This window comes from Trichechus manatus, unplaced genomic scaffold (genome assembly GCF_000243295.1).
Source record: "Trichechus manatus latirostris isolate Lorelei unplaced genomic scaffold, TriManLat1.0 scaffold00145, whole genome shotgun sequence".
Classification (NCBI taxonomy): Eukaryota; Metazoa; Chordata; class Mammalia; order Sirenia; family Trichechidae; genus Trichechus; species Trichechus manatus.
The window spans coordinates 5,494,402-5,508,905 of NW_004444081.1; the positions used below are offsets into that span (position 1 = coordinate 5,494,402).

The following is a 14,504-nucleotide window of genomic DNA, read 5'->3' on the forward strand; positions in this document are numbered from 1 at the left end:
GGTTAACAGGATACCAAGGTTCTAAGAAGTTGAGTGGCCTAAGTTGTAACTGGCATGATAGAGTCAGGGATGAAACAAGTTCCTGTGCTCCCAGCCTGGCTCTGAAGCACCCGTATTTTGCCTTGTAGGACTTTTTGGTAGATGGGTTGTTTTTGTCTGTTTTTCTTACTTGTTTTTGTTTTTCCTCATTCATCTTGCTCGGAATTTTATTGAGCATTTCTATGAAAACCCAAAAGCTCTATTAAATGGCAGTTTTACACATCTGCAGCCTAATGATCACTACTCATTTTGAAGACCTCGAGTCACACTGCTGGATCTGGAAGCAACTTCTCCGTTGCCACGGAAACAGTATCTTAAGTCCAGTGCTCAGTTTACTTTTTTTTTTTTTTTGACTATTTAAGAACAATTTTTTAAAAGAGCTGTACTGAGATGTAATTCATATATCATAAATTTCACCCATTTAAGGTGTACAATTCAATGATTTTTAGTATATCAAAAATATGTGCAACCATCACACATTTTCAAACATTTTCATCACCTCAAGAAGAAACCCTGTATCCTTAAGCTATCACTCCCATAACCTGTCTCCCCTAGCCCTAAGCAACCTACTTTCTGTCTTTATGCATTTCCCTATTCTGGAGTTTCATATGAATGGAATGAATCATTTAGTACGTGGTCTTTTTTAACTGGCTTCATTTCACTCACCAAAATGTTTTCAAGGTTCATTCATGTTGTAGCATGTATCAGTACTTCATTCCTTTATGGATATGCCACATTTTGTTTATCCATTTGTCTATTAATGGACATTTGGGTTGTTTCTACCTTTTGACTATTGGGAATAGTGCTGCTATAAACGTTCATGTGCAGGTGTCTCTGTGGATATATATTTTCATTTCTCTTGGGTATATACCTAGGAGGGGAATTGTCAGGTCATGTAATACCTCTAGATGGAGTCCTTGGGTGGCACAAATGGTTAAACACTCAACTACTAGCTGAAAGGTTGGTCATTCGAACCCACCCAGAAGCACCTTGGAAGACTGCCCTAGTGATCTGCTTCCAAAAGGTTACAGCCTCGAAGACCCTGTGGAGCAGTTCTACTCTCCACACACTGGGTGCTAATCTTCAGGGCAGCTACCAGCAACACAGTAACTCAATGTTTAATCATTGAGGAAGTGCCAGACTATTTTCCACAAGCAGCTGAATCAGTGTATGAGGGTTCTGATTTCTCCACATCCTCGAAACACTTGTTATCTGACTTTTTGATTTTAGTCATCGTTGTGGGGGTGAAGTGGTATCTCATTGTGGTTTAGATTTGCATTTCCCTGAGGACTAGTGATGTCAAGCATCTTTTTATGTGCTTATTGCACATTTGTACATCTCCTTTTGAGAAATGTCTATTCAGATCTTTCACCAATTTTTTATTTGGGTTGTCTTTGTTGTATTATTATTGGTAAATTATTAGTAATTTATCGATTATTGAGTTGTAAGAATTCTTTTTTTTATAATTCACTACTTTCTTTCTTTTACTGTTCTTTAGATGGAGGTTTACAGAACAAACAAGCTTCTTTTTAAACAACTAATACACATATTCTTTTGTGACATTGGTTGCAACCCCACGACATGTCAACACTATCCCTTCTTGACCTTGGTTCCCCATTATCAGTTTTCCTGTCCCCTCCTGCCTTCTAGTCCTTGTCCCTGAGCTGGTGTGCCCATTTAGTCTTGTTTTGTTTTATGGGCCTGTCTAATCTTTGGCTGAAGATTAGATTAGATTTGGCTGAAGATCATTATTGAGCTATAAAGGTATCTGGGGGCCATACTCTTCAGGGTTTCTCCAGTCTCTGTCAGACCAGTAAGTCTGTTTTTTTTTTTTGGTGAGTTAGAATTTTGTTCTACATTTTTCTCCAGCTCTGTCCAGGTCCTTCTGTTGTGATCCATGTCAGAGCAGTCAGAGGTGGTAGCTGGGCACTATCTAGTTGTGCTGGACTCAGTCTGGTGGAGGCTGTGGTAGTTGTGGTCCATTAGTCCTTTGGACTAATCTTCCCCTTGTGTCTTTGGTTTTCTTCATCCTCCCTTGCTCCAGACAGGGTGGGACCAGTGGAGTATCTTAGATGGCTGCTCACAAGCTTTTAAGACCCCAGACGCTACTCACCAAGGTAGAATGTAGAACATTTTTTAAAATAAACTGTGTTATGCCAGTTGAGCTAGATGTTCCCTGAGACCATGGTCCCCAGAACCTTCAGCCCAGTAATTTGGTCCCTCGGGGAGTTTGGATGTGTCTGTGGAGCTTCCATGACCTTGCTTTGGACAAGTTGTGCTGGCTTCCCCAGTATTGTGTACTGTCTTACCCTTCACCAAAGTTACCACTTATCTAGTGTCTATTTGGTGTTTTTCCCTCTCACTCCTCCCTGCCCCCATAACCATCAAAGATTGTTTCTTTTTTTGTGTAAACGTTTTCATGAGTTTTTATAGTAGTGGTCTCATACAGTATTTGTTCTTTTGTGATTGACTTATTTCACTCAGCATAATGCCCTGCAGATTCATCCATGTTGTGAGATGCTTCGCAGATTCATCGTTGTTCTTTATTGTGTAGTATTCCATTGTGTGTATATTTTGTTGATCTGTTCATCTGTTGATGGACATCTAGGTTGTTTCCATCTTTCTTCTATTGTGAACAATGCTGCAATGAACATGATTGTCATATGTGTATTCCTGTGACGGCTCTTATTTCTCTATGATATATTCCTAGGAGTGGGATTGCTGGATCATATGATATTTCTATTTCTAGTTTTCTAAGGAAGTGCCATGTCATTTTCCAAAATGGTTGTACCATTTTGCATCCCCAGCAGCAGTGCATAAGCGTTCCGAGAAGCCTCTCCAGCAGTTTTTGTTGTCTTGTTTTTTTTGATTATGCCAATAATGTTGGGTGTGAGATGGTATCTCATTGTGGTTTTGATTTGCATTTCTCTAATGGCTAGTGATGGTGAGCATTTTCTCATGTATCTGTTAGCCGTTTGTATGTCTTCTTTGGTGAAGTGTCTGTTAATATCCTTTTCCCATTTTTTAGTTGGATTGTTTGTCTTTTTGTTGTAGAGGTGTTGGATTTTTCTGTAGATTGTAGAGATTAGGGCTTGGTTGGATTTGTCATAGCCAGAAATTTTTATCCCAGTCTGTAGTTTCTCTTTTTACTCTTTTGGTGAAGTCTTTTAATGAGCATAAGTGTTTAATTTTTAGAAGATCCCAGTTATATAGCTTGTCTTCTGGTGTTTGTGTATTGTTAGTTATGGTTTGTTATCCTGTTAATGCTGTGTATTAGGGCCTCTAATGTTGACCCTATTTTTTTTCTATGACCTTTATAGTTTTTGGTTTTATATTTGGTCTTTGATCCGTTTTGAGTTAATTTTCGTGTATGGTGTGAGGTATGGATCCTGTTTCATTTTTTTGCAGATGGACACCCAGTTTTGCCAGGACCGTTTGTTAAAATGACTGTCTTTTCCCCATTTGATGGACTCTGGGCCTTTTTCGAAGATTAGGTGACCGTAGGTGGATGGATTTACATCTGGGTTCTCAGTTCTGTTCCATTGGTCAGTGTGTCTATTGTTGTACCAGTAACAGGCTGTTTTGACTACCCTAGCTGTATAGTAGGTTCTGAGGTCCTCCTACTTTATTCTTCAATGGTACTTTACTTATCTGGGGCCTCTTTCCTTTTGTAAGAGTTCTTTATACATTCTAGATTCAAGACCCTTATCAGATATATTATCTGCGGATATTTTCTCCCATTCTGTAGGTTGTCTTCTCACTTTCTTGATGGTGTCCTTTGAAGCACAAAAGATTTTAATTTTGTTGAAGTCCAATTTACTTTTTTTCTTTTGTTGCTCGCGCTTTTGTTGTCATTGCTAAGAATTCTTTCCAAAATCCAAGATCATGAAGATTTACCCGTTTCCTTCTTTAGTTTTAAGTCTAGTTGAAGTCTAAACATTAGTTGAATCTGTTTAGCATGTATGATAATTATTAACCAGAATATGAAGTGGATACTCATTTGTGCTGGATAGCCACAGTTTAGTATTAGAGCAAACAAAACATACCAGAAAAAATTCTACAGGAAGTAGTTGTAAGATGAAATGATATATCTTCGTGGCATATATCCTTAAAGAGGAGGAAAAAAAATCTGTGTTCAGGAATATGCATAAATAGGAGTTAAAGAAAGTGCTGGTATCCTCTGTGATTAAAAAAGAGAGAGAAATTGAACCTGCCCATCGAGAAATGACAAGTTTATTAATTCCTATGGCTGCTGGCACAAATTATCACAAACCTGGTGGCTTAACACGGTAGAAATTTATCCTCTCACAGTTCAGTAATCCTGAAGTCAAGGTGTTGGCTGTGTTGGTTCCTTTCAGAAGCTCTGAGGAAGACTCTCTTCAGTTCCTCACTCCTAACTTCTGGTGACTCAGGCAGTCCTTGGTGTTCCTTGGCTTGTGGACACATCTTTACATGGCTTTCCCCCTGTGTATCCCTGTGCCTCTTAGGAGGATGTTGTTGGATTTAGGGCCCACCCTAATCCAGAATGATCTTGCCTCGAGATCCTTACCTTAATTACATCTGCAGAGACCCATATTCCAAATATGGTCACATCCTGAGGTTCTGGAGGTTAGGACCTAGACAGAGCTCTTTGGGGGCCACAATTTAACCCACCACAGTTGTTGTCTGGCCCCCAAAATTCATGTCTGTCCCATGTACAAAATACAGTCTCCCTATCCCAATTAATTATTAATTAACAATGTTTTATGAAGAAGAAAGAATTATGAAAGGTGAGAGGTTGAATTTCTGGAATCATACAGTATATAACCTTTTAGAAGTGGCTTTTTTTTTTTATTCAGCATAATTCTCTGGAGATTCATCTAGGTTATTGTGTGTATCAATAGTTCCTTTTTATTGCTGAGTAGTTTCCCATGAGGCCTGGTGGCACAGTGGTTAAGTGCTATGGCTGCTAACCAAAAGGACAGCAGTTCGAATCCACCAGCCGCTCCCTGGAAACCCTGTGGGGCAGTTCTACTCTGTCTTATAGCGTTGCTATGAGTTGGAATCAACTCAATGGTAATGGTTTTTTTCCTTTTTTCTTTTGGTTTGGAAACCCTGGTGGTGTAGTGGTTAAGAGCTATGGCTGCTAACCAAAAGATTGGCAGTTCGAATCCACCAGCTGCTCCTTGGAAACCCTATGGGGCAGTTCTACTCTGCCCTATAGGGTCGCTACGAGTTGGAATCAACTCAGCAGCAGTGGGTTTTTTTTTTCTTTTTCTTTTGGTTTGAAAACCCGGTGGCATAGTGGTTAAGAGCTGTGGCTGCTAACCAAAAGATTGGCAGTTCGAATCCACCAGCCGCTCCTCGGAAACTGTATAGAGCAGTTCTGCTCTGTCCTTTAGGGTCACTATGAGTCAGAAGTGACGTGATGGCAGCAGGTTTGGTTTTTTGGTTTAGTTTCCCATGGTATGGTTGTACCACAGTTTTTGTGTGAACTTAACCATTTCTCTGAGATAAATGCCCAAGAGTGCCGTTACTGGGTCACATAGTACGTGTTTAGTTTTGTAAGAAACTCCCAAACTGCCTTCCAGAGTTGCTGTGCCGTTTTGCATTCCCACCAGCAGTGTATGAGTGATCCAGTTTTCTCTGCATCTCACCAGCATTTGGTGTTTTCACCGTTTTTCATTTTAGCCACTCTTATATAGGTGTGTAGTGATATCACATTGTGGTTTTAATTTATATTTTCTCAGTGGCTACTAAAAAGTTGAACATCTTTTCATGTGTTTATTTGCCATCTGTATATACTCTGGTGAAATGTCTGTGTCTTTTGCCCATTTTCTAATTGGGTGGTTAGTTTTACTGTTGAGTTTTGAGAGTTCTTTATATATTCTAGATGATAATCCCTTGTCAGGTATGTGTCTTGCAAATATTTTCTCCCAGCCTGTAGCTTGTCTTTTCATCCCCTTAAGAGAGTGTTCCACAGAGCTGGTTTTCATTTTGATGAAGTCCAGTTTATCAACTGTAGTTGAGCATTAGATGTCGCACCGGAGCAGACCGAAAGAGGAACTTTAAAAAAAAAAGGAAACAAAATCTTTTGATAACCAGATATTCCGTCTTTTGGTTTTCCCCAGTTTGGGTAAGGACTGCTCAAAAGGAAGAGTTAACTAACGTAGACTTTGTTCAACAAAGCAAGGTTGTGCGATCAAGTCCACATTAAATGTTTACCCAATACATGACCTTCAATTTAGATTCAGCAGAGGATCCAACTGGCACAGTGCACTCTCCTTTATCCATTCATTTTTAAAAACAGAAGGGGCAACATCAACTTTATTTTTATGCCCCTTACCCAAGACTTCAAGTTCTAGGCCATTATTTCTGTAATGGGCACATTATTCTTGCTCAGGAAGTCAGACTGTAGCAGGTGGGGGGGTTTTGGTATGCCTCACAGGACAAGGGGCTCAGTTTGCTGGGTCCCTCCACTTGCCTCCTAACCCTCAAGTAAAAGGGGAAGGGAATAGACCCAACCCCACCCTCACCCACGAGGCAGTAATGAATCGACCTTCCAGCAGGTCCCTGTTTTACCTTTTTGGAGAGGGGTTCATAAGCAGCAAATTCACCAAAGCTTGCAGTAAGCCTAGATTCATTCTCTTTTCGTTCTTTTTTTTTGGTATACGTGTAGGGGGAGCCTTCTGTGCGTGTCCTGTGGAGAATACAAGGAAGTATCCACAAGTTCCGTATTCAAGCTCAATAAGCAAGAGGAGACGAAATTAATCATTGTTTTCTACTGAATAATTTTAATTCAGTTGTGAGGTCTACGTGTGCATCCACTTGAATACCAGGCACAGTCCTATCTTGATGTCTTGCTTGCGTGGTGGCAGCTGTTAACCAGGCTATGGGTGAACTTCGAACTTGGCTTCACTTGAGGGGTGTGGACATCCCTACCCACTGTACAACAATTTTTGTTTTGACCCAGTTTACTTTCCGGTTTTCCCCCTTATGTTTACCCGTACTTTGTATGTGGTTAGAGGTTGTAGTCATAATCTGCATACCAGCTTGTGTTCTTACACATTTGTTCATGTTATTAATAAAACCAAGTTTGTTATTTGGTCAGAGGGTAGGAATGTTGTTATGATTCTTTGTACTCTTTTTGAAAAAAAGTTTTGCTAGTTGATAACAACAGCCAGTATGAGTGTACCCATTTAGATGTGGTGAGAGTTTGTTCATTTCTGTTCCCAAACACCTTTACTGGGTTCCCCCGTTTCCCAGAGCACCCCTTAAGCACATACTTAGCATTTTCTACCCAAGAGCAAATTGTTGGGAATTGGTTTTTTCTTAGTAAAATATTTGTCAGAAAAATTAACTCCCAATCCTGTGCTTTCAGGGCCCGCAGAAGGAGGAGTGAATTATAGAGCCTTGCTGAAAATATTCTGCTCCTGGCAGCGCCTGTATATTCAGTTTAAACAGTGCTGGCATCCCACCTCTGTTTATTTTTAGGGTTATGCAGCTCTTGGGGAGAGTAGAGGCTTCCGTCTCCTTCTGATGGTGTAGCAAGGAAAGTGTTACTGGTTAAGAGCATGCAATCTGAAGCCGGCCTGTGTGAGTTCAAAGACTGACCCAGCTACCTGCTAGCTGCATGATCTTGGGCAAAGTCACTTAATCTGCCTCTCTCTGCCTCAGTTTCCTCCTATGTGAAGGAGCACCGACCTCATAGAGTTGGTTTGATGATTAAATAAGGTAGTGTACGTAAGGTGCTTAGAGTAGTTCCTGGCATATAGTATGCTGTTTGTAAGTGTTCACTATTGTTTACTGTCTGGTTTAATTTCACGAGTTAGTCCTCTTTGGAAGTTTCTCATAAATGCTGGTGACTCTAAAGAGAGCAGAGCCAAACATGTAATTTTATGAACCCAGATGTGGATTTAAAAAATATCTTGGCAATTTACCTGTAAGTTCTGGGAACATGTTTGTTGGTGTCTGTTGATCAACTAGAATATTTCTCAGACATGATCTAATACCTGGATTTTTCTAGGCTGGACTACCTTTGCAGCACCCACATATGGATCAGGAAGTAAAATTGGAAACTTCTATTGTGGGGAATTTTCCGTCTAGTACTATCTATAGTCCTTTGGGTTTTCCCCTTCTAGATATTGCTTCCGCCATGGAGAGCTTGACCTGCAGCTCAAGCAAGTGCCGAAAGGTGGGGAGGGATGTTTAACTCTGGTCTGATGCCTTTGGATCAATATGTAGAGACTGCCAGGTGGCAGAGACAGAGAGAGTCGCCCAGTGTTCTGAGGTCATTGAGCCAGGCAAATGCTGCTCATTCCACCCATTCAAACTCAGACGGAAATCAGTTGGGTGATTAGTTACTTGTGGCCCGTAGGATGAATAAGGTAGCCTTTGGCCCAGTAGATGAGGGTTTCTCTAGCCTTCACAAGAAGAGCATTTACACTGAGGTATGCTGGATATGTAGATGTTAACATCATTATTAGTTGAAAGTGATAGAAAACCTCAAATAATAGAGTTTATACAAGATAATGTATCTCACTCTCATTCTTCTGTCAGCTCGGTGATCTCAGGTTCCTTTTATTTAGCTCCTCCACCACCTTTAGCATGATGTGGATGCTGCAAGGTGGCTGCTTGAGCTCCAGCCGTCAAGTCTTCATTCCAGCCAATAGGAAGGAGGAAGTCAAAACAGGCGGCAGTTACCCTTTAAGGAGGTTCCAGGAAGCTGCCTGTTAACACCTCTGCTTATCTCATTGGCCAGAACTTAGCATACTCGCAGTTAGCTGTAAAGGAGGCTGGAAAATGTAGTCATGTGCCTAGCTAAAACTTGGGGGATGCTTAAACACACACTGAGGAAGAAGGAGAGAACTGAGATTTGGGTACACATTAGTAGAGCTGTGGTTCTTAAAATTTATTATACATAAGAATCATCTAGGGATTTGTTAAAGCGTACATTCTAGTTCAGTATATCTGGGGGTGGAAGTGCAAATTCTCAGCAGGGGTTCGAACTGGAACTGGTTCAAAGCCATGGTTTGGTTTCTTTCAGGTTTCACCTGGAGCTGGTTAGCTATTTAAGGTCTGGGCTGTGTAGTTGCTAGGTTTTCCCCCATCTGAGGAGTCCTCTCTCTGATGCTGAGGCAGCTTACTCAGGGTGTGACAGACAATTTGATGGAATTCTGAAATGCTGGGCAGCAGGGCTTTTAGTGTGCAAATTTCTTTTACCTTTCTGTAAGCTTTTGCATAGAAATACCATCTCATTGCCCTGAGGATATGCCCAGCCAGAAGCCTCCTGAGGGCCAAGGTATACTGCCCTGACCTGTCCAGCCTTGTGCTCTGCCCAAGTTCTGAGACTGTTTAGTGTTGGGAGTGGGGACATATGACCTAGAGGCTGTTTGGTTGGTTGGCTCACTCATTCAGCAATATTGGAACTGGCAAAGAGGTTTTAGGATTAGACCCAAAAGATATACACACTAGAAATAGCACAGCAAGATGATGTTCAGGCTGTCTGAGCCACCTTCCCTGAGAAAATGATTTTAGAAATATACTTTCTATAGTGATATAGGAACCTCAGCAGCTGCCCCTTTGGAAACTGCCAGCTGGAGGGCATGTTGATTAGATGTTGACTGCCCTTGGGACTTCCTGAACGGGAAGTGTCTCTGAGAAAACAGTTTTCATTGTGCAGCACATCTGCTGGACTGGCCTTTATTGTGAAACAGAATGTTGGCATGTTCTCAGAATTACAGTACTTGAGGCAATCGTAAAGCCATTATAAGTTGCTCTCCCTCACCATAAATGTTTGTGAGATTTAGTCCTATAGGTTTTTCTTAAGAGAATTCTCTGGGCCCCATAATCACTAATTCTTAAAAGCTGGATTCTTTTGAACGTAATCCAAATATAGAGTCCAAACACTTAGAGTAGGTTGTATTGTGTGTGTTTTTTGTTTACTCTTAGCTTTCTTTTGGATACACAAATCCCTTGCTTGCCTTTAGTTACATGAAATTCTATGAAATTTAACATAAATGTTGACTTTCAGTGATGTAGTAAGACAAAACAGTTTTTCTAACCAGTCCCCTGCCTTGCTTCCCCTCCACTATCATTGTTCTCCAACAGTGGAGTAAATTCATGGGAAACACTGGGGCTGATGCCATAGCGGCTTCAGCTGAGGTACAGCAAAAAGAATTGTGCATTTGGAGTCACTGGAGCTGGTTGGCTGTTTTAAGCCTTGGAGAAGAGCTTGGGTGGAGGCTCAGCTATGTGATTTTGACCAAGTTATTTAACTTGGTTAATTCTCCGAGTTTCAATTTCCATACTGAAAGATAAAGTAACATCTTCTGTGGAATTAAGTGAGATAATGTCTTCTAAGGGCCATACAAGGGAAGAAATTGTAAGTCACCTTCATTGGTCTTCAATATGATTTATTCTAGTGACCTGGTCTTAACTTTCTATTCAGACAGTAACCCACTGTCCTTATTCCCGTCCCTCTCCTCCACCCTCTCAAAGATGTGCTAGAAGTGTCAGGGACAGAATATATTGCACTAAATATAGGAATATTATGCACACTAAGTTTAGCTCCTGCTCCAGCAGGCAGTGTCAATTTGCCTGTGAGGTGGGCAGTACAGCAGGTAAGAGGGTGGACTCTGGTTCGACTGCTTGGGTTGAAATTCTGGCTCCAATGACGTGTGCCTTAGAAAAGTCATTTAACCTCTTGGACTCAGTGTTCACCATCTGTAGAGTGAGAATGACACCCATCATAGAAGGCTGTACTAAATAAATGAGATTTAAAGTGTGGAGCTCTTCCTAGCACATACGAAAACACTGCTCATTAAATGTGAGCTGTTATTATAATTATTATTTTAAATAATAATTTTATTTTAAACCTCACCATAGCAGTTACACCCTTCCCATTTTTAGCATTCAGTAGGATCAAGATTTTGTGCCTTCTCAGACTCATTATTTCCTTTTTCAAGGGAACAAGATGATACCTTGCAGACCCCTTTCCTTCTTTTGAAGAGAGCAGGGTTGGGGAAGGGGAAACACCCAAATGAAAGTGAAGGAGACAGAGAGGAGGGTATTGAATAAGGAAAAGACCATCTACTCATGGCAGAATGAAGCTTCTGTAGCCTGCCTTCCTCTTTCCTTCCTTCTTTCCTTCCTTTTTCTCTCCCTTCCCCCCTTTTCTTCCAATTACATAAAATTTCAAGCCTACACAAAAGTAGAGAGAACAGTATAATTAACCTCTCTGTACTCATCACCCAGGTTAAGTAGTTATCAAGATTTTTTAAGGACTCATCCCTATGAGGGACCAGGAGGAAGAAAATAACAGACAAATATAGGGTGATCTAGAGACAGATGCTTCCTTGCTTATTCATGCAGTGGTATTTATCTCCTGAGTAGTAAAGAGATTCTCCTGTCTTGAAACCTCTTTATATCTTTAGGTTGAGGATAAGAAGAATTAGGATTGTACAGTGTTAAAAGTGAACCAAACCAGTTTACATCAAGTTAATTCCAACTCATGGCAACCCTATGTGTGTCAGATAGAACTGTGCTCCGTAGGATTTTCTTTTGTTATTTTGTTGTTGTTGTTGAGAATATACACAACAAAACACAAAAAAATTTACCAGTTTCTACACGTACAATTTAGTGACATTGATTACATTCTTCAGGTTGTACAACCATTCTCACCCTCCTTTTCTGAGTTGTTCTCCATTAACATAACCCCCTAAGGTTCCTGTCTAATTTTTCAAGTTGCTGTTGTCACTTTGATTCCATATAGATAGTTCTTTAAAGAGCATAATGCTCAAGACAGATCTTTTTTACTAGTGAAGCTAAACTGTTTTTTTGGTTTTAAGAAGACTTCAGGAGATATTTTTGGTTTAAGGTTTAAAGATCTCAGCATAGTGGTTTCAGGGATTCACCTACCTTCCGTGGCTCCAGGAAGTCTGGATTCCCTGAGAATTTGAAATTCTGCTCTGCAGTTTCCCCCTTTTTATCAGGATTCTTCTATGGACTCTTTAATCAAAATGTTCAGTAATGGTAGGCGGGCACCATCCAGTTCTCCTGGTCTCATGGCAAAGGAGGCAGTTGTTCATGGAAACAGCTAGCCACACATTCCATATCCTCCTCCTATTCCTGACTGTCCTTCTTCCTCTGTTGTTCCAGGTTAATAGAGACCAATTGTTGTGCCTTAGATGGCCACTCATAAGCTTTTAAGACCCTGGACACAACCCATTGAACTAGGAGGTAGAACAGAAGCACTAAACATGTTATTAGGCCAATTAACTGGGTTGTCTCCTGAAACCATGACCCTAAACCTCCAAACCAAGGAACCAAATTCCATGAGGTGTTTGGTTGTACATAATCAGCCTCAGCAGCTACTCTTTGTTGTAAACATATTTATCAGTCAACTTTTGCCAATTCAACTTTTTACAGGTGTACAACTTACTGACAGCAATTACAATAATTGTGCAACCCTACCCCTTAATCAATGCAGTTTCTCCATAGGGTTTTCAGTGGCAGATTTTTCAGAAGTAGATTGCCAGGACTTTCTTCTGAGGTACCTCTGGGTGGACTCAAACCACCACCCTTTCAATTAGCAGTTGAGCATGTTAACTTTACACCACCCAGGGACTCTATACAGTTTTAGGCACGTCATTTAACTCTGCTTCCTCATCCGTGAGGGATAGCCTTTGTGACCTCCAGAGTGGCTATAATGGAGCACTTGGAATAAGGCCTGACCCCTAAGAAGTAATCAGTTAAAATGTTAGCACTTGTTATTGTTGGTGGTTTGTTTGCTGAAGGGAAGGGTCACAACCAGGGCCCTGAAAACACAGAACTGAGACGTGCCGCTGTGGCCAGCAAAACAGCCTTACTTTCTCCTTGGTGGAGAAACAGCCTTGCTCTCTCCTTGGTGGAGAAACAGCTTTGCTCTCTCCTTGGTGGAGAAACAGCCTTGCTCTCTCCTTGGTGGAGAAACAGCTTTGCTCTCTCCTTGGTGGAGAATTGTGACAAGCACTGTAGCTGTTGTTGGTTGCCGTCGACCCCATGTGACAGAGCAGAACTGTCCCATAGGTTTTCTAGGCTGTAATCTTTATGGGAGCAGATCTGGGTAGGTTTGAACCAGTAACCCCTCAGTTATCAGCCAAATGCCTAACTGTTGTGCCATGAAGGCTCCTTGTGATGAGCCCTAAGTTTGTAAAACTGTACCCACTGTATATCCAGTAACCCAGCTTTATTGGCCATAACACAGTCTCTGTCCTAGATTGTGTCTGGGTTAAGGTAAATGACTGGTTATCTGCAAAATTAGGTAACGTATTTTTTCCCTGAAATTTCCACCTTTTTTGATGGTAGTAGGATTACTTTTACTTAAATTGATGACTTTATGTAAAAAATAATTAATAGGTTTTAACTGTAAATAAAAACTACCATGACTAGAAGAACCGTGTAGATTTATATACATCTGGTTGCATGAAACATGGACCTCCCTTTTCATTTTCATTCCTTGGACGTTTAAAAGGAATTCTGAACACTAGTAAAGGTAACAGGTATAGACTTTGCCCTCCCACAGCCTTAGGATGTTGGGGGTGGGGGGACAAACCAAACCCATTGCTGTTGCCGATTCTGATTCATAGCGACCCTAGAGGACAGAGTAGAACTACCCCATAGGATTTACAGGGAAAGGCTGGTGAATTTGAACTGCTGGCCTTTTGGTTAGCAGCCAAGCTTTTAACCACTGTACCACCAGGGCTCCTAGGATGTGGAAAGCAGATGGAAATAAGGAAAAGGAAATTATGGGTCCACAGATTTTTTTTTTTTAAATTATATTTTATAATAGCATAGAGCCTTTGATTTTGTTGTAGCATTTTTATGTTTAAATCTAGTCTGATTTATGTGCAAGTTTTACCTTCTTGTGATTTTATTTTTTTTTTGCAGTCACAGCTCCAAAAATACGAAGTCATTTTAAATGCTTTTCTGTGTTCACGTACAAAAATATCATAAAAAGAAACCAAAATATAAATTGTCTTCAGACATTAACAACTGAGTCGAAATCTTACGGTTCCTTCGAGGGTCCTTATTTGGTCGTGTATCACAGCTTGTACAGCAGAGTGCATTGTGCAGAGCAGTTCAGTTTGCATTGACTAGTGCAGCAGAACAACCAGTTTTCCTTATGCTCAAATCAAGTACACAGCTTTAACATTTTTTTGGTTTTCCCCTGTTAAATTCAGTTGTTAAAATAAGTTCAAGTATAAAGTTCCTAAGGTTGAGTCCAAGAAAAAACATGCTAATTTTTTCATGTCTTATAACTAGGTCAGCCAGTTCTAAAGTGGACTTTGCTTATAGCGTCTAGAGTGTTTGTAATTTACACATCCTTAAAATTCATCTTTGTATCAAATGAGAGGAAGAAATGAGTTACTTGGTAAATACAACCCTTTTCTTCACTACCTCATTCTTTTGAATTTACTTGTTTTTATAATTGCCTTTCACAAAGA

The 14,504-nt window shown here is 40.5% G+C and overlaps 1 protein-coding gene across 1 annotated transcript in view; it reads left to right on the forward strand.

The window, feature by feature from the left end:
- UCK2 (uridine-cytidine kinase 2) overlaps nucleotides 1–14,504 on the forward strand; it is a 79,082-nt gene that overhangs the window by 39,999 nt on the left and 24,579 nt on the right. The gene's annotated exons all lie outside the window — the stretch shown is intronic.